The sequence below is a fragment of the Aedes albopictus genome, chromosome 1 (assembly GCF_035046485.1).
Source record: "Aedes albopictus strain Foshan chromosome 1, AalbF5, whole genome shotgun sequence".
Taxonomy (NCBI): domain Eukaryota; kingdom Metazoa; phylum Arthropoda; class Insecta; order Diptera; family Culicidae; genus Aedes; species Aedes albopictus.
In genome coordinates this window covers 161,112,168-161,135,691 of record NC_085136.1, presented here as the reverse complement: position 1 = coordinate 161,135,691, position 23,524 = coordinate 161,112,168, and the positions used below count along the sequence as shown (strand labels likewise).

Sequence of the window (23,524 nt, the reverse complement as noted above, 5' to 3'; positions counted from 1 at the left end):
TCTTCAATTGGAGCGGTGGAGATTATTCTAGAACTGCATTTAGAAATCCCAGGAAGACAAACTGGGATCAATATGTGGAATTGTTGAATTCGCATTAATTTACAATGGAGGAAACTATCGATTCAACCCAAAAGTTAGAATCATTTTCTCAAAGAGTAAATGAAAGTATCATCAATTCCTTTAACAGCAGTTGTCCCACCATACAATCGTCTTCTACTAGAGACGTGCCATGGTCATTGGCGAAACTACGAATTTTTGCCAGGGGGTGCCCTACAAACAAATATTCATTAGTTCATCCATTCATCATTCATCACCCCATATTTCATAGCAATGCATTAAAATGATAGGGGTTGCCTGGCACCCCCGGCACCCCCAGTAGTTTCGCCTATGGCCATGGTGGAACTTTAAACTGGATCGCCTAAGAAAATTTTCTCGTAAAATGTTCAATAGAGCGAAACAAACGGGAGATTGGACTCAGTATAGGAAAGCCCTGACTGAGTACAACAACGAAATTCGAAAATCTAAAAGAAAATCTTGGGTGCTGACATGTGAAAACATAAACAGTACTCCTGTAGTTGCTAGACTACAAAAAACGCTTGCAAAAGATCATGCAAATGAATTGGGAAATCTGAAGCGTGACGATGGAGCTTTTACCAAAACTCCTCGTGAAACTTTGGATTTAATGATGGAAACCCATTTTCCAGGTTCGGTTCTAAGTGTGGATTCCAATGATACTATATCTCTGGAAGGTGAAGGATGTCCTAGTATAAACTCAATGGAGTCAAATAGTACAGTAAACACCGCCTCAGATTTAGCTGATGAAATCTTCACGAAGGCCAGAGTGGAAAATGCAATTAGATCTTTTCAGTCTTTTAAATCAGCAGGAGTTGATGGGATATTTCCAGCACTGATTCAAAACGGAGAAACGGTGTTGGTTCCATCACTAATTGAGATGTTCAAGGCTAGTTTGAGATTGAATTTCGTTCCATCAAAATGAAGACTTGTAAAAGTTATCTTTATCCCGAAAAAGGGGAAACGAGATAAAACGCATCCGAAAGCATATAGACCAATTAGTCTTTCTTCAGTTTTGTTGAAGACTATGGAAAAGGTTTTGAAGGATTTTATCAATTCTTCTTACATAAAAGAGCATCCCCTGTCTGACTTCCAGTTTGCTTATCAATCTGGTAAGTCAACGGTTACGGCACTTCACTCGCTAGTAACAAAGGTGGAAAAAACGTTTTCAGCAAAAGAAATAGCTCTATGCGCCTTTTTAGATATAGAAGGAGCATTTGATAATGCCTCCTATTCATCTATGAAGCGTGCCATGGAGAATAAAAACTTCGACCAATGTATCATACATTGGATTCATACTGTGCTTGCAAAAAGAGAAATCACTTCTGAGCTGGGAAGTTCTTCTATAATAGTAAGGGCAACAAAGGGTTGCCCTCAAGGAGGAGTCCTCTCACCACTAATGTGGTCCTTAGTTGTAGACGATTTTCTAAGAAGCTTGAAGGAAAGAGGTTTCGAAGTTGTGGGCTTTGCAGACGATATAGTCATAATAGTGAGAGGAAAGTATGACGAAACTGTTTCGGAGAGAATGCAAAGGGCCCTAAACTATACACATTCATGGTGTATTAAGGAGGGCCTTAGCATCAACCCGTCAAAAGTCGTAATTGTCCCTTTCACTAGGAGAAGGAAGATCAACCTAAAAGCTTTTCGGCTTGGAGGGATACAAATTCATCCTAGTGATCGAGTCAAGTACTTAGGTTTGATTCTGGATGCCAAACTGAACTGGAATGCTCAAATTGAGTCCGTGATCGGTAAGGCAACAAGTGCGTTCTGGTTATGCTCCAAAACTATTGGCAGGAAGTGGGGCTTGAAACCAAAAATGATAATGTGGATTTTTACTGCCATAATCCGCCCAAAAGTGACGTATGCTTCGTTTGTCTGGTGGCCAAAAACAAAAGAGGCTACCACGCAATCAAAGCTTGCGAAAATTCAACGTCTTGCGTCCATTGCTGTTACAGGAGCGATGCGCAGCACTCCATCAAAAGCTTTAGATGCGATTCTCAATCTGCTACCTTTGCACGAGTACGTGCAATTAGAAGCAGAAAAGGAATTGCTGAGACTTGAACGAGTTGAAAAGTTTATGCCAGGTGATCTTGTAGGTCTTCTGAGCATTTCACAATACTTCCAAATTAGGCCAGTAATGAAAATGATTAAAGACTGGATGAAACCTGTGGAGAACCATGATGTTCCTTACAAGTTGCACGAAACAACTCGTGCAGATTGGGAAGTCGGAGGTCCCACTGTTCGTCAAGGATCAATCAAATTCTATACAGATGGCTCAAAAGTTGGAATAAAAACGGGAGCAGGAATCTACGGCCCTGGAATACAAACATCAGTGGCGAACACTATCCTACGGTGTTTCAAGCAGAGATTCTTGCTATTTTGAAATGCGCAAATATCTGCCTTGAGAGAAAATACAGATATGCAAATATTTGTATTTTCTCAGATAGTCAAGCTGCACTAAAAGCATTGTGCGCTTACAAATGTACTTCAAAGCTTGTCTGGGAATGCATTCTTTCACTGCGCAGGCTGTGTCAAGGGAACTCAGTAAACTTATACTGGGTTCCAGGTCACTGCGGCATTGAAGGGAATGAAATGGCAGACGAGCTTGCTAAAAGTGGTTCCAATTTACAATTTGTTGGTCCAGAACCATTCTGCGGAATATCAAACTGTACAATTAAAATGGATCTGAAATGCTGGGCTGAGCAGAGGGTGATATCCAATTGGATGGATGTCAAAAATTGCAATCAGTCAAAACGATTTATAACACCAAATGCTTATAAAACCAAAAAGCTCTTAGAGCTCAAAAAGAGAGCTCTATGTACATACACTGGCCTAGTAACTGGACACTGTCCGAGCAGGTATCACTTGAAAAATATTGGCCAGATTCAGAGTGATATCTGTCGTTTCTGTAATACGGAACGTGAAACCTCGGAACATCAGCTTTGCAATTGTGGTGCTTTATACATGCGCAGGCAAAGATTTCTAAATAGTGGTTGCTTGCAACCCAGTGAGATCTGGTCTGCAGAACCTGGGAAGGTCTTGGGGTTTATTAATTCCATTGCACCTGACTGGGAGACGACGCGTCGTGGCAGAAGCTGATTACTTGACACATGGTAATTAGCTGGCTAGATGCGAATATCAAAACGGGACATGCCACAAAAGTTCAGCTTATTGGACGCAGTGGCTTAAATTCCCCAACAGGGAAGGATAAAAAAAAAAGACTCTTATATGGGGGCCCATATAGCCGAGGCGGTAAATGCACGGGTATTCAGCATGACCATGCTGAGGGTGACGGGTTCGATTCCCGGTCGGTCCAGGATCTTTTCGTAAAGGAAATTTCCTTGACTTCCTTGGGCATAGAGTATCTTCGTGCCTGCCACACGATATACGCATGCAAAATGGTCATTGGCAGAGGAAGCTCTCAGTTGATAACTGTGGAAGTGCTCATAGAACACTAAGCTGAGAAGCAGGCTTTGTCCCAATGAGGACGTTACGCCAAGAAGAGAAAGAAAGAGAGAGAGAGAGAAGACTCTTTGAAGCCGAAGTGTAAGAATTTCTCGTACTCATGATCAGCGCTCGAAATTTTCGCTCATTCTCACGCTCGCTCACGCCAATTTTCAGCGAAAATCTGGCTTGAGAAATCTACCTCTCAAAGAGGAGAGTGAAAATATTTTTTCACTCGCTCCCAAAGCTGCGAAAATTTCGCTTGCCCTTCGTCGGCCGATCATGTTGTCTTTCCTTGACTCCTATGACGCTGACGATGATTGATTTAATGCAGTAAATTTTCTATTCCCTCTGTGTAGTTGGCGTGGTGGTGTGGATAGAATGCGCGTGTAGCGGTTATTTTTAGTAATGATCCAGGTTCGAAACCCGTCGCGGGCACGATTTTTGTTAATTTGCTGTGAAAAGATTTTCGAGAGAATTCAGTGAGTGAAAATTAAACAAAACGAAAATAAATTATCCCATGCTGGAGCGATTTTCAATTATCATTAATCGTTACTTTTGAAATAAGTGCTGGAGGGGAAAAGTGTTTCTCAAGCAAAATTATGATAATAAACTCTCCAGCCGCCGTGAGAATAGTTTATTTCGAATCGCAGAACCGAAAATTACGAACCCTGCTCAATGCTCATGATACCTGATGTCAATTTTAAAGCCAACAGTGTTATTTTAAAGACCAAGACCAAAGACCAAGTACATGATTGCTGGTGGTCCGGCCGTGGTAGTGATGACGAAGTGGTGCTAGGTGGTGCAAAGTTTGGCGCTGTGGATGAATTCGTTTGGCGTTGTGGACGAATTCGTTTATCTTGGTACTCTAGTAACGTGCGATAATGATGTTACCCGCAAGGTGAAAATCGGTCCTTTTTCGGTCTGCGAAATCAGCTGAAGTCTCGTAGGCTGCAAACGAAGGCAAAACTCGTGCTGTACAAGACTCTGATTCTTCCGGTCGCTTTATACGGCCATGAATCGTGGACGTTGAGAGAAGCTGATCGGAGAGCCTTTGGGGTCTTCGAACGTAAAGCGCTGCGAACAATACTCGGCGGTAAACTTGAGGACGGCATCTGGCGGCGTCGCATGAACCACGAATTGTACCAAGTATATAAAGAGATGAATATAGTGAAGCGAATAAAATACGGCAGGCTGCGGTGGGCTGGGCACGTAGCTCATATGCCGGAGGAATGACAAGCTAAAACTATATTCAGCAGAGAATCAGGAATAGGCCGTCGGCTTCGTGGTAGGTCGCGCACACGGTGGCTTTTTGCAATTAGGAGGGCTTAAGGGCTCTAAACGTCCAGGGTGACTGGAAGCGATTGGCCCAGGACTGAGACCAGTGGAGGCGAATACTTCATTCGGCGTAGACTCACCGCTACGAGTTGTAGCCCATCAAGTATCAAGTAAGTAAGTTATTTCAATCTCTTGATCCATTGCACCAGCCTGATATACATACATAAGAACTTACGAATAAACTTTTGGAAGTAAGTACATGGTGCATTTGGTGCTTGGGTAAATCTTTTTAGATCGCAGCTTTTTCTGGAGCCCGTAGTAGGCCCGACTTCCGCTGATGATGCACCTCCGAATTTGTCGACTCACGTTGTTGTCAGCCGTCAGTAGAACAGTTTTTGTTCGTCGGTGTCGTCGTCGTCGTATTCCAAGCCAGCAGTTTTCGTTCGTCTGTGTCGTCGCGACTTACCTAATGAGTTCGCTCCATTTTAAAATAAATAATCTAGCTGTCCCGGCAAACGTCGTACTGCCTGCCTACTATACTGTGTTCTTTGGCATGCAGCTCTGTAGAAAAATGGCCCGCAAAATGGAATTTCAAACTTTCTCGATTTCGGTGCGTTCCCGGTCGATTTTTCCTGTTATAAATATAAATATAAACCATATGTTCCATGTATTTACCTAGCCAATAATGAATAGTTCGTCACGTTAAGTGTAGACCCATGTCTTGATTCAAATACAGGTTGCATGGATCACATTACTTACCAAAGTAAATCCAGGTCATGTAACTTTTCCCCCTCCTAACTAACAAAAGCTCCTTCCTGTGACATTCGTGGAGAAGATGAGGTGATTTCGGTCTCTAGTGGCAACGTACGTCACACGAACATTTCTTCCCTTCCTCGATTACCGTAAGGACGTGGCCGGCGCCGTTATTGACTTAATAAAGTTTGGAATTCTCGAAAATGCAGAGCGGTAGCTGCTCCCAAGCTCCGTTTGTTGGTTCCTTGTACAATTTCGAATGTTCTGGTCAATCACGGAGTAGCAACTACGAATTGTACGGTCATCTATGCTCATGCTCATGCTCATGCTTACGTTGTTGTCAGCCGTCAGTAAGGATCCGAGGTAAACAAATTCCTCCACCACCTCGAAGGTATCCGGGTATCCCCGTCTATCGTAACATTACTACCCAGACGGATCCGGTCATGTTCGGTTCCGCCTGCCAGCGTTTCAGGCATGTGTACAGTTCTGCCACCATTCCAAATGTTCTGGCGATAATGTCCACGTAGTCCGCAAAGCACACAGATTTATTCTGTTGCTGATTTTCCGTTACAATAGTTGCTTCGGTTGGCTCCTAAGGCCGGACCCCAATCCCCTACTTTCCGGAGGACCGTAGTGCACAGTTAGAGTCCATCTCTGACACTCGGACGTCGATCATCCGTCCCTAACATGGGGACCAGACGCTGTTGTGAGCCGCTCCTCCTGGCGAACAGACGTTCAGGTTTGGAGACCCTGTCAGCTTATGACCAAAGCTCCCAGCGAGGTTGACCACCTCCGGATGCTGGTAGGTTCCATTTTTGCCAATACGGTCCGCCATTTTCAGTTAATTAAAACAGAACAATGACAAAAACGGAATAATTGTCTTTGACATAATATTTTGCAATTTTTATATACTAAGAGTTTTATTAGTTGTACTACAATCCTAAAGTACAACTATGCAATTTACTATAAAATTTAAATGTTCTACGACATCTTTCAACCAGGGAGAAATGGCACTTTCTTTGCTAACCGAAAAAATCCACATTTATCCGCTGCTATTAAGATGCAAATAACGAATAATGGAAAACAAAACCTAACTTTTTTAAAATGGTGCGCAACTCACACTGCTTGTTTATATCATCATATATACAGGGGATAGACAAAATGATCAGGACAGGCAAAATTTTCCCTTCTCAAAAAATATTCAAATAGCTGTTGCTTTTCGAAAAGGGCATCAAATATTCTCAAATTTTTACTGTGAGTAAAGTTGGGTCAAACGTTTTTCAGAGCTCATTATATAAGTCGTAAATGGTCAAAATTTCATTGCATTCGGTTCATTGAATCCGGAGATATAACAGCTCAAATTTGGTTATCGGATAAATATACCTTTTCCTAAAATCTTAATAACTTCGTGCAAAATAGCCCGATCTTTTCCAAATTTTGTCCACTGATACACAACTAGTTGATCCACTTACAGTAAAAATTTGAGAATATTTGATGCACTTTTCGAAAAGTTACCAACCAGACACAGCATTTGATGAAAAAAAATCACAGACAACAGACGTTGAAATTTTTTATTTGTTTTTTAATTTGACATTTTCATGCTTTTTACTGTCAGATGAAGAAATCAAAACCAGTGACAACCATAGACAACCAGACACAGCATTTGATGAAAAAAATAACAGACAATGTTTTCTTTTTAATATTTGACATTTTAATCCTTTTTTACTATCAAATGCAGAAAACAAAACCAGTGACAGCCATAGACAACCAGACACAGCATTTGATGAAAAAAAATCACAGACAACAGACGTTGAAATTTTTGATTTGTTTTTTAATTCGACATTTTCATGCTTTTTACTGTCAGATGAAGAAAACAAAACTAGTGACAACCATAGACAACCAGACACAGCATTTGATGAAAAAAATCACAGACAACAGACGTTGATTTTTTTTTTAATTTGACACTTTAATGCTTTTTACTGTCAGATGAAGAAAACAAAATCAGTGACAACCAGACACAGCATTTAAAAATCACAGACAATAGACGTTGGAATTTTTGATTTTTTTTATTTGTTTTTATTGTATATTTGACATTTTAATTCTTTTTAACTATCGGATGCAGAAAACAAAACCAGTGACAACCTTTGAAAACCAGACACAGCATTTGATGAAGAAAAAAACACACACAGACAACAGACGCTGAAAATTTTGATTTTTTTTTTAATGCAGATAATAATCTGTCACTCTTAGACAACCGAATGCAGCAGTTACTGGAAATAACACAGATAGTGCTGTTTGTCTGTCCGGTGACTTCACCGAAGTATTTTCAGATGTAAATATAAGCTGCATTGAATTCACCAAAAAACTATTCAAAACGTAGAAAAAGGTAATGTTTTTCTTATTTAAAATCTACAAGCGTGAATTACAGATAAACCGTTTATATTAAAAAAAACTTACCACGGGCGCTACTGCGTCCACAAATAAACTAGTTAATAAAATAAAGGTATCGCTGATGTGAGGTATCGCTACTACTTTTTTACGCTATACTTCGCTGAAATAAGGATTCGCTCCATAAGCTACAAGTGCTTCGATGAACTATCCCTTTTTGCATTTTGATTTCACAAGCTACATTTAAAACGTGACCACCGAGGCCAAACCGAATTTTGTAGCGGAATATTTCAAAAAGATAAAAACAAAAATAAGAACTAATCGTTCACCATAATTTGCCTCGAATTTATTAATAGGTGAAGAACATCGTTAAAATAGTAACAAATATATGACAGCATAGAAAGTCAGACCAAAGACACGAAAGATGTGTAGGAAAATAGAGTCAACCTATCATTCCCCAAGAAAACATCTGCTTGAAATACCAAAACAAAAAATTCAAATGAAACTCAACGGTATTCCCCCAAAACAGCCAATCAAACCCCACCACACCGTTGCCGTTCCCCAGCGCGCCGGCGAGATGTGTTGATAATAGTTGTCAATTTTCACGACCATCAATTAGGAAAAATGTGCAACCCGCACGACGGGCCCGAGAAAATCCACCCCGGGAGACTAATGGGCGTGCAATCCATCAATATCCATCCAGTCAGGCCAGAGGCTAGGGTTTGCGGTTCGACTACGCAATTTATTACCGCGTGAGGAGGAGAAAAACGTTTTCCCCGATGATGACGACGACGACGGGGAGAGAGAGTGAGAGAAAGACGTTTTGCGTCTCGTGCGTCCCCGCTATGTCTGGCATTCGGGAGCCAAGAACGGAACGGACGAAAAACATCAGCTATGTAAGATTGGGTATTTAGTAAAATCACGGGTCAACGCGACCGCGCGCCGTACGAACCACATCTCATCACAGAAACAGTGATGAAGCACTCCACTAATCTCGCTCGATCGTTAGGAGTTCTCGGGCGTTTGTTAAATTAGAATACGTTTAGGCACAAATTTGGGTCACACATTAAGCTGGGGATATTTTCGATTGGACGTAGCTAGGTATACGTGCAGTGGAGGTGCAATATAAAAATGGAAAATCAACTGAATACGTTATAGTTGAACTTATTCAAAATTGTCATGTTGAGTCAGCTGACGAATGAATATAGTCTACGACTGATTGATCTTGCTGATCCGAAATATGAATATATTTGTAATACCGTAAACCGGGGTCAAATTGATCAGGGGGGGGGGAATTGATTATTCGGGGACTAGATTGTAATTCCGTTCTAGCAACTTCTATACGTCGTTATGAGCATAAAGCTCTTACCTCATTCAGTTCATGGATGCCTAGAGATGAGTGGGGGCTATTCAGCTTTTAGAAAAAGTTAGTCTTACATAACTTTTCTAAGATTTTTCAATGTGTTTTTTACATAGATGAAACCGTTAGTACTAAACAATCGATTGTCACTAATTAGTATTACCTGTGAACTTTCTGTGTTAACATTTTATGGAAACTTTAAATGCTGTGATTTCATGTAACTACTCTAGACAAGAATCAGTTATTAAACTGATAAATTTTGCATAAAAAGCTCTTTAATGTGGCTAATCTAATGTGGCAGAACTCGCTTATTTAATGGAAAAGGTTATTGCAACCATAACAAATTGCAAATGCACCATAGAAAATCAAAAAAACGCTCCATAAAGAATGAACATATGTTCCATGAAAATGTGCAATGTTACCCATAAATAATTAAAAACGTTCCATACTTTATAATAAAATGAATCGGTAAAACATAAAGTTTTCTCATTAAAAGTGAAATTTTGCACCAATAAATAATACTGAAATCCACCATAATAAAATACAAATGCTCCATAGAAAAATGCAAATGCTCCATAGAAAAATAAAATTGCACCATAAAAAATTGAAATTGCACCATAGAAAATAGACAAATGCTCCATAAGTATTATCAAACTGCACCACATAGAATACAATTTGCTCCATAAAAAAAATGAAAATTCTCCATAACTTTAAAACATTTGCAGTGCAATGTAAAGCAATTCAGCTCTGTCGAATTAAATCATAAGAATATGCTATCTATGGAAGATTTTCATTTTTTCATGGAGCAATATGGTGCAGTTTTATAATACTTATGGAGAATTCATCTATTTCCTATGGCGCAATTTCAATTTGTTATGGTGCAATTTAATTTTTCTATGGAGCAACATTCAATTTTCTATGGGTACAATTTCATTTTTTTATGGAGCAATGCATTTTTCTTTGGAGCATTTGTATTTTATTATGGATCATTTCAGTATTATTTATTGATGAAATTTATTTTTTATTGGGAAAATTTTATGTTTTACCGGTACATTTTTTTATAAAATATAGAACGTTTTCAATTATTTATGGGTAACATTGCACATTTTCATGGAACACAGGTTCATTCTTTATGGAACGCTTTTTGATTTTCTATGGAGCGTTTCTATTTGTTTATGGGTGCAATAAATAGGCTGCCCTTATTTAATAGGAAATTGCCTTCATTCAGGCGTTTACGTGTCAGTTTCAAATTTTCAAGTTTCAGTTTCAAGTAATTTAGCTTTTTAAATTTAGTATGCACCTGGCAAGAAAAAAGGTCACGGAAAATTTTGCCTTTTTACCAAAGTAATAATGGCAGTCGATCTTGAGAGGAAAAAAAGTCGATGAAACAAACGCCAGCTTTGTTTACAAACTTCGCGAACGGAAAGTGTTTTGATTTTGTTGTGATGAACTGTGATGAATAGAGATAAGTGACATTTCAACAAACGAACACTAGCGCGAATTTTTCCTCAAACAAAAATGCACGTCAATTCAAAGGCTCTTCAAATTGCATATGCAAATATTACCCAGTCAAATTGGGTAAAACGGGTAAATAATTATAAAACTAACGTCAGGGGTAGGAGGGCAAATGTTTTCCTCACAGTTTCACAACTACATCTACCAAAAAGGCACGCATACATATGAACGTGATTACCACTATGAAATTCGGTGTTTATGGGAAAACCGTGAAAATATTTATTTCAGGCTCCCGTATTTTTTTTGGAAAACTCGCCAGATGTGAGGAATTAAAGATGATCCACAAGGAAAGGATGTTTTTGAGAGTAAGTAACTTATTTCCATTACGACGAGACCCTATCCGGAAGGCACTGGAAGAGATGTCTCTAAACCCGTTTCTTCATTGAATATTTCAAGATTATTATCTTATTTCAGCCACACCAATGAATGAGGCCGTCGCTTGGACCGAGACTTGGACTGTAAATATAACAAAGCTTATGGAAGCATCTGCTATGCCAATATATATCCGCCCTGGCATTAAAGAGCAGGGTAACTTCACGGAAACGCTCACAAGTCTTGGTCTTGAGTACAGAAAGCAGTAAGATTATCTATAAGTAGAGCCGCTGGAAGAAGAAGGTGATTCCCAGTTGATCACCCATGCGAATAAGCACACACTGCCGGATGTTATGGTCATGTGATTCGGGTCATTTGCCTCTAGATCACGGGATGGAAATGTGGTTCTGTGGGACCGAAAGGAAAGTGGATCCGGCGTTCTTTTCCTTTATCACGTTACGTTTGTAATATTTATTATTTAAATTGCTAATTGAAAAATATGAAGGAAGAACAATTTATTGCATTTATTTATCGAATATTCATTGTAATACTAATAATGTCTTCCCAACCAGAGTACTTTCTGATATTCCCCAAAGAGCTACTTCTGATATTCCTCCAGAAATTCATACTGAAATTCTTCCAAGAGATATTTTTCGGATACCCCAAATATTTTCTTCAATGATTCCTTAAGGAATACCTTCTGAGATTTCTTCTAAAATTCCTAAGATTCTCCCAGAAATTCTTTCTGTAATTCCTACAGGAGTAAACCTCAAAGTATTCCACGATGGATGCATTCCTAAATTCTTCTAGGAGTGTCTTCTGGAATTTATCCAGGAGTTTCTTCTAGGATTCCTCCAGAAATTCCTTATGTAATACGTTCATGAATTCGTTCACGGATGCTTCCAGGAGTTCCTTCTGGGATTCCTCCAGATGATCCTACAGAGATTCCTCTAGGAGTAACTAATGAGATATTTTAGCAGTTCCTTCTGGGATTCCACTAGGAGTAATCAATGAGATATCTTAGGATTTGCTCCTCGAGTTCTATCAAGAGTTACTTCTGGGATTCCCCCAGGAGTTCATTCTGGAATTTCACCAGGAATTCCTTTTGGGATTCGTCCAGGGGTTCTTTCGGTGATTCCTCTTTCAGGAGTTTCTCCTGGGAATCCTCCCAGGAAGGAACTCCTGGAGTGTCCGGGAATGTCCTGGAAAAAATCTCAGAGAACTCTTGAAGATACTCCTGGAGAATTTCCCGGGGAACTCCCTGGGAATTTCTGAAAAAAAAAACTCCTAGACTAACAATTGGAGAACTCCTGGAGGAACTCCCAGGGATCTCCAGGAGGAATTCTTGAAGGAACTCCCGGTGAACTTTTGAAGAAACTCCTAAGGATTTCCTGGAGATATTTCCGGAAAACTCTTGTAGAAACTCCTAGGAAGATCTCCCGGGAAACTCCTGGAGGATCTCCCTAGGAACTCCAGAAATAACTGCTGAGAAACCCCCGGGAAACTTATTCAGGATCTCCCGGAGAACTCCTGGAGGATCTCCCGGGAAACTCCTGGGGGTCTCCTGAAGGACCTCTTGAGGAACTCCTGAAGGATCATCAAGTGAACTACTGGAAGATCTGCTGGAAAACTCCTGAAGGATCTTTCTGATGAACTCCTGGAGGACCTCTCGGGGAACTCCAGAAATAACAGCTGAGGGACCCCCGGGAAACTTACAAGTTGTAAGAGTTTCGCCACTTTATTAGTGTTCAGAAGGTGAAAATTAAGTGAAAAAGGCAATTTTAAATCTTAAGTGATGTTTTATTGTATGCTGATCAATTTCACCCCAAGAGGCCGTCCGTTAAGTACGTCACGGTCACAGGGAGGAGGGGGGATGGTTTGTGAATGTGTGACAAGCATTGTATTAGGTATAGGAAAAACCCGTACGTAGGGGGGAGAGGGGTCGAAAATTCCCAATTTTAGCATGACGTACCTAATGGGTTGTCCCCAAATTATGTATTTATTTTTATTATTTATTGGATTATTTCAACGAACTTTTTTGGTTTAATTGAAAACTTATTACCTAATTTGACAAAAAATAACAGAAATACAATGCGATACCTAATACAGAAACACAACAAATTTTGGCCAACATATTTATGAAGCAAAAAAATACAGTTTTATAATGAAGTCTTCTACTATTATCTCATTAAATTACAATGTCAGAGGTCTCCACACGAAACATCGGTTTTTGAACTCTCGGAACTTTACTGCTATCGGCCAGGTACTTAGTAGGTTTCAATGTGATATTTTCAATTTTTTGGGTTTGAAGTTATTTAACTTTATGTTATAACTTTTTGTACAAAAACTGTGTCTCGTAGTTTTATAGTGGTCTACCCAGTACTCATTATTCAGAAATTCATTTGATAATTTTTGAATTGCTGTTCACGTTTCAGCTAAAGTTGTTTTAAAGTAATCAACTTGACCCCGGTTTACGGTACCTTCTAACAGGGAGGGTATGCATAGGTAGGGGGATTAGGGGCATAATGGACACCCTAAGCAAATGTGTACGTTAGGCCTGTATAACAGAGTAAATCTTAACATATTATCAGTAGACATACAGCTTTAACTTGTTTCCTACGCCTTTCAATTATTTACAGCAGGTAGAATATCTTTATTGTGAAGAAATAATGAATTGTAAACCGTGTGTTTTTCAGGGCTGGCAGGAAAGGCACGGGGCGAAATGGACACCCATCGGGGCATAATGGACACCCCTGCATATTTTATGCTAATTCTTTGGTTACATCGACCAGTTAAAGTAATTTGCCAACGGAGATCAATACCACAGATATAATACTTCATATTAGACGAGTTTACATAACATCAAAGTTAATTAAATAAACTTTAGGCTAAAATAATCGGATTGATTTTTTCCAAACTTTTTAAAACGCCTAACAGTATGCAATGCACGTACATCCATTCGTAATTGCCAGTGTTCTTTTCGCCCCGAATCGACTACAACAATAAAATTGCTATTTTAAGTAAGTTATGACCAAAAATAAAATACTTTATCCATTGCTAAATCTTCGTATACATGTAGATAAGGTAACAATTCACTTGTTTTTATGGTGGACGCAATCCAACACTCGTAATACCTTATTTGATGCTGCTTCTAAATTATAAGAATTTCACCATATGAAAAACATATTTCAATTTCAATGATATTTTGGTTATTTTGAAGGAATATAAATGGTAGTTTTGAAAAATAGAACAACGACTTGTTCCTTTACACTTATGCATTGAAAGTTTTACATAAAAGTCCACGGTTTCGGCAATAGCAGGGGTGTCCATTTCGCCCCGGGTGTCCATTATGCCCCTAATCCCCCTACTAAATACAAAAGAGATCATTACACAAGAAAGCATGTCAAACCCTTCTCTTCGGCATAAATCACAATGTCGCTAATATGATGGAGGGGAAGTTGAAGCTCAGTTGAAATACAAACTCCGGACCTGCCGCCATAATAGTGTCATTCGAAATATTGCGCAGTTCCCACCCAACTGGACCCCTTTCGCAGTTTGTATAAGTGCGGGATCGTGAATAAAACTGCGATTTTGCATCAAATCGTTTCGGTGTCTTCTGCGCACTTATTCAGCACTTTGTAATGCATAAGTGCGCAGAAGACACCGACACTTATACTAACTGCGAAAGGGGTCCAGTGGGGTGGGAAATGCGCAATACCTTCTAATAACCCAGTATGACGTTACAACTCGAAACATGGGGAGGGGGACTATGTACTGGGCGCCCATCAAAATACCACACCCGGCGAAAACTATAGTCTGCACCTAGACCAGCACTGTAAATAGTTGGGGGAAATGCCAATGTAGAGCTCGTAGCTTCCGGGAAGGTAATTATGCAACGTAAACATTAGACTGGGTTAACAAAGTCGATTTTTTGGAACAAAGCTTTTTTGATTCCTTTTGGCGTCCAAAACAACTGTGCAAAATTTGGGAGCGATTGGTTGCGACCCCGTATTCCGCATTGCGATTGAAATTTGTATGGAATTTAGTATGGGAAAACGTGCTTTTTTTGCATTTTTCTCCTAAATTGATTTTTTTTTGTCTAAAACTATCTAACTAATGACGTTGAAATATAGCCTGAAAAACTTTGCCGAAGGTTAACATGTAAAGGAATAACATCAATAATAAAATCTTAATTTTTGCCCTAAGTTACCAAGCGAATAGCTTTTTTCACAAGCTTTAGATCACTTTGCGGTCTTTGGCAAAGTTTTTCGGCATATCCTAGGCTATACTTTAACTTAATTAGTTACATGGTAATAGACAAAAGAATTCAACTTATGAGTAAAATGCAAAAAAGTACGTTTTTCCATACTAACTTCCATACAAATTTCAATCGCAATGCGGAATACGGGGTCGCAACCAATCGCTTCCAAATTTTGCACAGTTGCTTTGACCGCCAATACAGTTTGAAAAAGCTTTGTTCCGGGTTGATGCGATCAAATTTAAAGTTTCTCCATACAACGTTGACCCACTCTAGTAAACATGCAACGCGATGGAAATAAGTGAAGAATACGTAGGGGGATTAGGGGCATAATGGACACCCGGGGCGAAATGGACACCCCTGTTTTTGCCGAAACCGTTGACTTTAATGTAAAACTTTTAATGCATAAGTATAAAGGAACAAGTCATTGTTCTATTTTTCAAAGGTACCATTTATATTTCTTCAAAATAACCAAAATATCATTGAAATTGAAGTATGTTTTTTATATGGTGGATTTCTTATAATTTCGAACAGTAGCAAATAAGGTATTACGAGTGTTTGAGTGTGTCCACCATAAAACAAGTGAATTGTTAGCTTATCTACTTATATACGCAGATTTAGCAATGGATGAAGTATTATATTTTTGATCAGAACTTACTCAAAATAGCAATTTCAATGTTGTAGTCAATTCGGGGCGAAATGAACACTGGCAATTATAAATGGATGTACGCGCGTTGCATACTGTTAGGCGTTTTAGAGAGTTTGGAAAAAATCAACCTGATTATTTTTGCCTAAAATGTATTTAATTAACTTTGATGTTATGTAAACTCGTCTAAGATGGAGTATTATATCTGTGGTATTGATCCCCGCAGGCAAATTACTTAACTGGTCGATATTATCAAAGATACAGCATAAAACATGTAGGGGTGTCCATTATGCCCCGATGGGTGTCCAATTCGCCCCATACCTTTCCTGCCAGCCCCAAAAAACACACGGTTTACAATTCATTATTTCTTCACAATAATGACATTCTTCCTGCTGTAAATGATCGAAATACATAGGAAACAAGTTAAAGTTGTAAGCCAACTGATAATATGTTAAGTTTTTGTCTGTTACATAGGCCTAATATACTCATTTTCTTAGGGTGTCCATTATGCCCCTAATCCCCCTAACAGATCCAATGCCAACGACCCCAGGGACGAAAAAAGATTTGCTATTGGGAACTCGGTACTTCGAATTGTAAATCCCTCAACTTTATCGGGAGCATCTCGCCGATATTGATGGTCGATCAATGACAGAATGTGCAACTTGAGAATCAATTGACGATTCTTCAATTTTACCATAATCAATGGGTACAGCCCTCACTCTTTAAGCGTTGACGACAAGTATGAGAAGTTCTGTTGGGCTGGATGCACCGAACACAAAAGAGAGCATGGTTCGGTGGCACCTACTGCTCCAGGACCAACAGCGTATATACAATGACAGTAGCTACGAGATGAACTAGCGCTCCACATGGCCACGGCAGTCACGTAGTTCCATGGGACAGACCCCATATCCTGAGTCCGGATACCGAAGCTTTGGAATTATTATCGTTTAACAAAAGCAATTAGTATCCTAAGCCAGAATATTTTGCCACAGTACTTGGAAACCGTTTAAAACCTCGTTGATCTACAGTTTACTATGTAGTGTGTATTCAGCAGCGGTGGCTGCTTTCAAGACGCTGGGATTGTGGACGTGCCCGCATGGAAACGGTGAAGGACTGCGGACCAAGATTGGTCGATAAACAAAGTACAAACAGGGAAATCGATCAACGAGGATAGTTCGTTATGTTGCTGAAATTGTGAAGCTCACAGAACTCGGAGATCTCACAGAAGTCAACATCTGTCAACATTACTGAGATCCTCGTCACTTGGCGTTATGGACATGCGGAAGCGGAAGCGGAAGGAACAAAACCAGATGTTCAACATTAAGGAAAAGGGTGTTCTACAATTGCGAATCGAAAAATCTGATTGTAGAATAGACGTCACAAAGTTCTGGGCGATACGCAGTTTTGGTTCCCAATCTATGGTAGAACCCTGTCCAGCACAGCGACGGTGGGATGTTTTGGGATAAGAATAGCGACAGTGTAATGGAGTTGGAGACATGACCGCAGTCGTAGCAACCAGAATATAAGTGAACCTAAACGGTATACCAGGAATCGGGTTGCAGCAGTACCCGATTTCGTTGGTATAAAAAGCTCACGACGATCCGCGGGCGAATGGCGGAATTCTTCAACATGGTGCTAGAAGGCCCCACACAGCTACCAGAGTTTATTACCAAAGTTTATAACTACCAAAGTGCCAAAACAACTGATCCAGCAAAGTTCATACCAATAACGTGCCTTTAGAGTCTGTAAAAGATGCTGTCACCAGTTATAGCGAGAACGATTCATGATCACCGAGATGCCAACAACGTGTACTGAAAAACAAAACACATATTGCAATAACACGCAAGGCTTTCTGTGGCTTCGTGGTTGTGCGGTTAGGTCACCAAACATTTAGCCGCATCGTGCTGAGGAGCGCGGGTTTGATTCCCGCCGCAGCTGTCAGGAAAAGTGTTCGACGCCCAGTGGCACGGGCGTTGCATGCTAGTCCGTTGTCTAGTGGCGCGCTTCCTTCACAGAACAAATAGCTCACTGGAAGCATTAAACGTATCCGTGTCTTTTAAGTTTGCAATGATCAGGTCATCATAGAAGCAATCATTGTAGTTTAAGCCACCGAGAAGCAGAGAAACCTGACTTACTTACTACTTTCAGTCCTGGGCACCCACAGTGGTGCACAGAGCCGAATTGAACGATCTCCATCCTGGGCGATTGCCAGCCATCGCCTTGATATCGGGTGACCAGATCAAATTTCTGCCGAGTTGCTTGATTTCATTGTTAAGGCTGCGCCGCCATGAGCCTCCTGGTCTGCCTCTGCTGCGATGTTCTGCTGGGTTCCAATCTAACGCTTGCTTGCAGATTTTGTTTCCGCCCCTGCGTAGAGTGTGGCCGAACCACCTTCACTTTTGCTCCCGAATTTCTGTCGCTATCGGCTATTGATGACATCGACGATGGAGCTCCACGTTGGAGATCCAATTGAGAGGCCACAATGCACGAATTATATACCGCAGGCATCTATTGATGAAGACCTGCAACCATTGAGTGTTCTCCACTGATACACACCAGGTTTCACTGGCGCATAGCAGCACAGATTTCATGTTCGAGTTGAAAATTCAAACAGTCTGTTTGTTTTTCCATGCATTTCTTAAACTCGCAAAAGCTGCCCTCGCCTTTTAGATTCGTGCACCTATGTCGCTCTTGGTGCCGCCATCGACCGCTATTTGGTCTTGGTAGCAAATGCTTTCAACATTCTCCACTGATTGCCCAGCTACCGTGAAGCTGGAAGGGTTGACCGTGTTTACATCCAACGATTTGTTTTTGTTGACGATGATGGTAAAACCTGCCGCTGAGGAGCAATTGGCAAGATCACTGAGCTTGCTGTGCATATCAGAGCACCGTTGAGCTAGCAGAGCAGAGCAGAGAGTTGCGTCAATCTTCTTAAGGATCACTTTGCAGAGAACTTTGAGAACGATACACAGCACCATGATGCCCGCCAATTATTGCATACAGTCAGGTCACTCTTTTTGGGTATTTTTACTAATACGCCTTGCATCCAGTCGGCCGGAAATGTCGCGGTTTCCCATATGTTGCAGAATAATAGATGCAGTAGTTGTGCGGATACTACGAGGTCAACTTTGAGCATCTCAGCTGATATGCGATCGACCCCTGGGGCCCTGTTCGATGTCATGCTACAGATGGCATTTGTAGCATTCATCTTGGCCCCACTAAGGCGACGTGAAACATCGTAGAGGAAACGGATGTCGCCGGTGTTTCCGGGTTTCTCGCCTTCGTCTGCTAGGGCGTCCGCCCACGCTCTTTTGTCTCGTCTACATGAGCGTTTCACTTCCTTCTCGAGGGCCGAATAGCGCTGACGGGCTACGGCTTTGGCTCCTCGTGTTTTCGCTCGCTCGACCGCGGCTTTGGCGTTCCTTCGCTCCTCATCTGTGATCCACTGCTTTCTCCAGGTGCGTAGCTCACCCAAAATATTCTCGCCGGTGGCGGTGAAGGCGTTCTTGATGGCGCCCCATTGATCTTCTACGCTTCCATCTGCTGGAATATCCGTAGCACGGTTCTCTAGCTCCTCGACGAAGGACCTTTTCACCGCAGCGTCTTCCAGTCAGCGTGTGTTGAACCGGCGCCCGATTTTCTCCTCCTGTCGATGGATCCTAGCAATGCGCAGTCGGATCTCGCCGATTAGGAGATGATGGCTGGCAGGTTTTATGATGACAATCAGAAATATTACTTTATCTTAGAATTTGCATGAGAATGGCTATCAACTACTGAACTACTGTGTGATTTGTGGAGAAATTTTCAACAGTAGCATGCATAAATTGCAAAACTTTTCTGAGTCTGTATATTCAACTCTGAATAAATGGCCTCCAAAGTTTGACAGCCAATGATATTTCTCAAAAAACTGAGTTTGGCTTACTTTATGTACCAAATAATTTTATCTGATCTTTACAATTTTGAAAGGATATTTATTAGTTTTCCGAACCGTAGAAGACTTTAGTAATCCGAGATATCACAAATTGTACCAAATATTGATATGTTTTCTAATATACTGAATTTTGTTCTGAAAATATTCAAAATTGTAATTTGCGAAGAAGTTTAGACAATTTTAAAATATCGATCATACTCCCGTTTGAATCGGCTACATTCCTCAGCTCAATTTTGCTGAGAATATTGTACTTTTCCTTAAATATTGATGCTATATTTTTGCAAAATTCATCAAGAATACTCTGTTCAATAAAAAAAAAACATCATAGGATTGATGTTGTTCTCTGAATTCCACAAAAATGTCAGGGATTCTGCAAGATACTTCTCTAGCAATGCTTACAAACATTTCTACAAAATGTGAAATCAAAAGTATGCAAAACATACTTAAGAAATATATTATAAAACTTTAAATTTCTCAGAATTTTGTAATACATTCTTTTACAAGTCCAGTAAGAATTATTTTAAGAAATCTAAATTTCTAAAATCTGTATAAATTTCCACTGGACTTTTTTTTTCTTCCTTGGAGTTATCAGCGAAAGAGTTTTCTCAACATTCTGTATGGAAATGTATCAGACGTTCTTCAGGACCTCATTTGAAAATTTCTCTATCAATCTTTGCAAAATTATTTTCCATAAATTGGCATCAAATATTTCTTAAAGATTATGACTGCAGCTTTTCAGGGCACGTCTTCATTGGCTTCCTAAGAAATTCCGCAAAAATTCAAATAAAAAACCATCAAAACATTTCCCTAGCAATTTTTTTTTGGAAATTATTTAAAAAATGCTTTAATTGTACCATTACATAATGAATAGATTCTTTCAGAAATTTTTAAAATTTTGTATTGGATCCTGTAAACTGCTGAAAACAAATTCTTGAATGACTAGTGGCCCGCAGCCTCTTTCTTAAAATCAATTTTGGCCCGCGAAGACGGTAGGGCTGAGGATCACTGGGCCAGAGTATAACAGAATTTGACCCGACGCCAATCTGTGTTCTCCAAAGTTCGGCCAACGGACTTCGCTCAGTCCTAGGATCTCAAGCTTCATACGGCATGCCTAATTGGCAAGTTGTGCCAGTTTACTCTGCTGGGCTAGGGTTAATACATTCTAAGTTCCAACTCTTGTCCATTGTTTCGCGCTAAAAGTCGTTGCCGTTGAATCAGTTCGTAATCTTTCATTTTCGGTTTCTGTAACAGTTTTTGGGTTTCGGAAACAAAAGTTTGTTGGCCTGGTGGGGCTGTCATGTTAGGTATAGCTTCCGGTGGAGGAGAATTTCATACTCAGCCAATGGATGCCAGAACAGACGCTGTTTGAGCCACACCTCCTTGGTGAACAGACGCTCGAGACGTACCTCCTCAATCTACTGAAGTCAGAAGGACAACTGTTCCCAGGCTACACTACCAGCAGGGTCTATTTGCAGGGTTTACTTTTGGAAAATTAAGGCTTTATTTGTGAATTGGTAGGTATGTGCAAGAGTTTGTGCCACAAGTTAGCATTCACTTTGTAATTTGTGCTTGTTAATAAAATGACTCAAATTATGCATTTGTAATTTATTCTATTCTATTTTTGCCTATAACTTGCAATGCTTGATAAAACGAAGATATTGCTTATCCCCCTTGCATATCCCATTAACACGCCAATGCACCGCCCTCGTGCGGGCATACGTGACTATGAACCAAAGACTTACCGCTTGTTAATCCAATGGATCCTTGAGTTCAGATACAAATTTTATCTAACCGAGACACGTTCCGTTGTTTTCTCTCGACCAAACACAAACACACACCCGGCCCAAATAACTCGCCCGGGACCGGATTTCTAAGGTGAGTCTCGCGCCAAACCACACAATCAGTCGGCAGGTGCCCACTTCCGTTGAACTCTCTCGTTGAACCGTCTCCGGCCTATCAATTCCGGCTCATGGAACAAACTGCGCCACTGTGTGCGATGGGAATTATTCTTTCATTACATCACTTTTTGGAAATTTCATCACATCTGATTAATAATGCTCCATTCACTGCACAGGTCGATGGCCCATCAATTATTAAATGCCCGGTGGCCGTTATTGATTGGAAGATATTTTTCACGCACCGGTGCTGCCGTGGCCCGTTGGTTAGTAAACAAATGCCCGGTCTTCCAAACCACTCGCAATACACTCAGCAGTGCACTTATCAATATTGACGAAACTACTCTATGGACCGCGTGGGCCTTCGAAAAAGGGAACCGTTCACTACAGGAACGAATGACCGACCACTCTATGCTTGGCTTCAACCCCTTCTTATAGCACTCCAACCAAAACACCAAAAAGGTTTGTTTTAAAGCCGATGCACATCATTCATTTCAACGACCGTTAGAATTAGATGGCAAACTCCACATGCAAGCCATTGCAGCTCCGCGCACGACCAGTCGGAAGGAAATCTGAGGATAAACTAAACAAGCGTTTCCACTTTCATCGGAATCATCTGCTGACTGCTGCTCGCTGTGGCTGATGCGAAACCGACGACGACGGAGGAGATAGGGACTTACTGTGCCATCGTGGAAAACATACATTCGGATCGGCCCGGTCGGTGCATGGGCCCGAGCAGTGTTTCCAGTTCGATCGTGAATCGGCACGCGTTTTCCTTCCCGAACGGTTTTCCTGCTTTTCTTTTGCGTTTTCCTGGGTATCAGCTATGCGACTAGATGTGGGTGCATCATCGTTTGATTTCCAATACAAAACTGAATATGGTGCGACAAATAACCATGCGTCTCCATCGGCTACAGTATTTGTTGCGCGCGCATTAGATTTGAAAAGAAGAGTGAAAGCATGCACCCGGGGCAAGTTAAATCAATTTTCAAAAAGGTTGAAAATAAAATATCAAATTTGAGTGGAAACATTCAAACTCGGTGTGGTTAGTCTCGAGCTCCCGTCCGCAGTGGTGCAGATGTCCGAAAGAAAGATCTTATTCCTGGACGGTTGCTCTCCATCGCCTTAACCTGTGGCCACTTCGAATTTCTATCGGCTTGCTTGGGCTGCCAAACGGTGAGCCGATAAGGAGAGCGTCCAAAAAAGCTGTGGTCCTCACAAATTTCTACCTCATGCTTCCACGGGTCAATCGATGACAAAGACCGCCAGCTAAGAGTTGTGTTGCTGAGTGCAGCCTGGGCACTGTTGTCCTTCTGACTTCAGCTAGATTGAAGAAGGACGTCGCGAGCACTTATTCACCAAAGAGGTGCGGCTCAAACAGCCTCTGTTCTGACATCCAGCGGCTGAGTATGAAATGCTTTTCCACCTAAGGTGGCAGCCCCACCACGGTGAATAGGGAGCCTTAGGCCAACAACCTACTGTTCCCGAAACCCAAAAAAACTGTTTCAGAAGCCGAAAATGAAAGATTACGAAATGATTTAACGGCAACGACTTTTAGCGCGAAACAACAGGCAAGAATTGGAACTTGTAATGTATTAACCCTAGCCCAGCAGGGTAAACTGGCATAACTAGCCAATGCGGCATGTCGTATGAAGCTGGAGTTCCTAGGACT

At 40.8% G+C, this 23,524-nt stretch overlaps 1 protein-coding gene across 2 annotated transcripts in view; it reads right to left on the bottom strand.

Annotated features, from left to right (window-relative positions):
* LOC115260728 (uncharacterized) overlaps positions 1–22,531 on the bottom strand; it is a 243,874-nt gene extending 221,343 nt beyond the window's left edge. The window contains exon 1 of one of the 2 annotated variants that reach the window (XR_009996239.1): positions 21,700–22,531. The gene's annotated coding sequence lies outside the window, so the exon portion shown is untranslated. The remainder of the gene's footprint in view (positions 1–21,699) is intronic. The other variant, XM_062845680.1, reaches the window with a different exon arrangement.
* Positions 22,532–23,524: the final 993 nt, after the last annotated feature.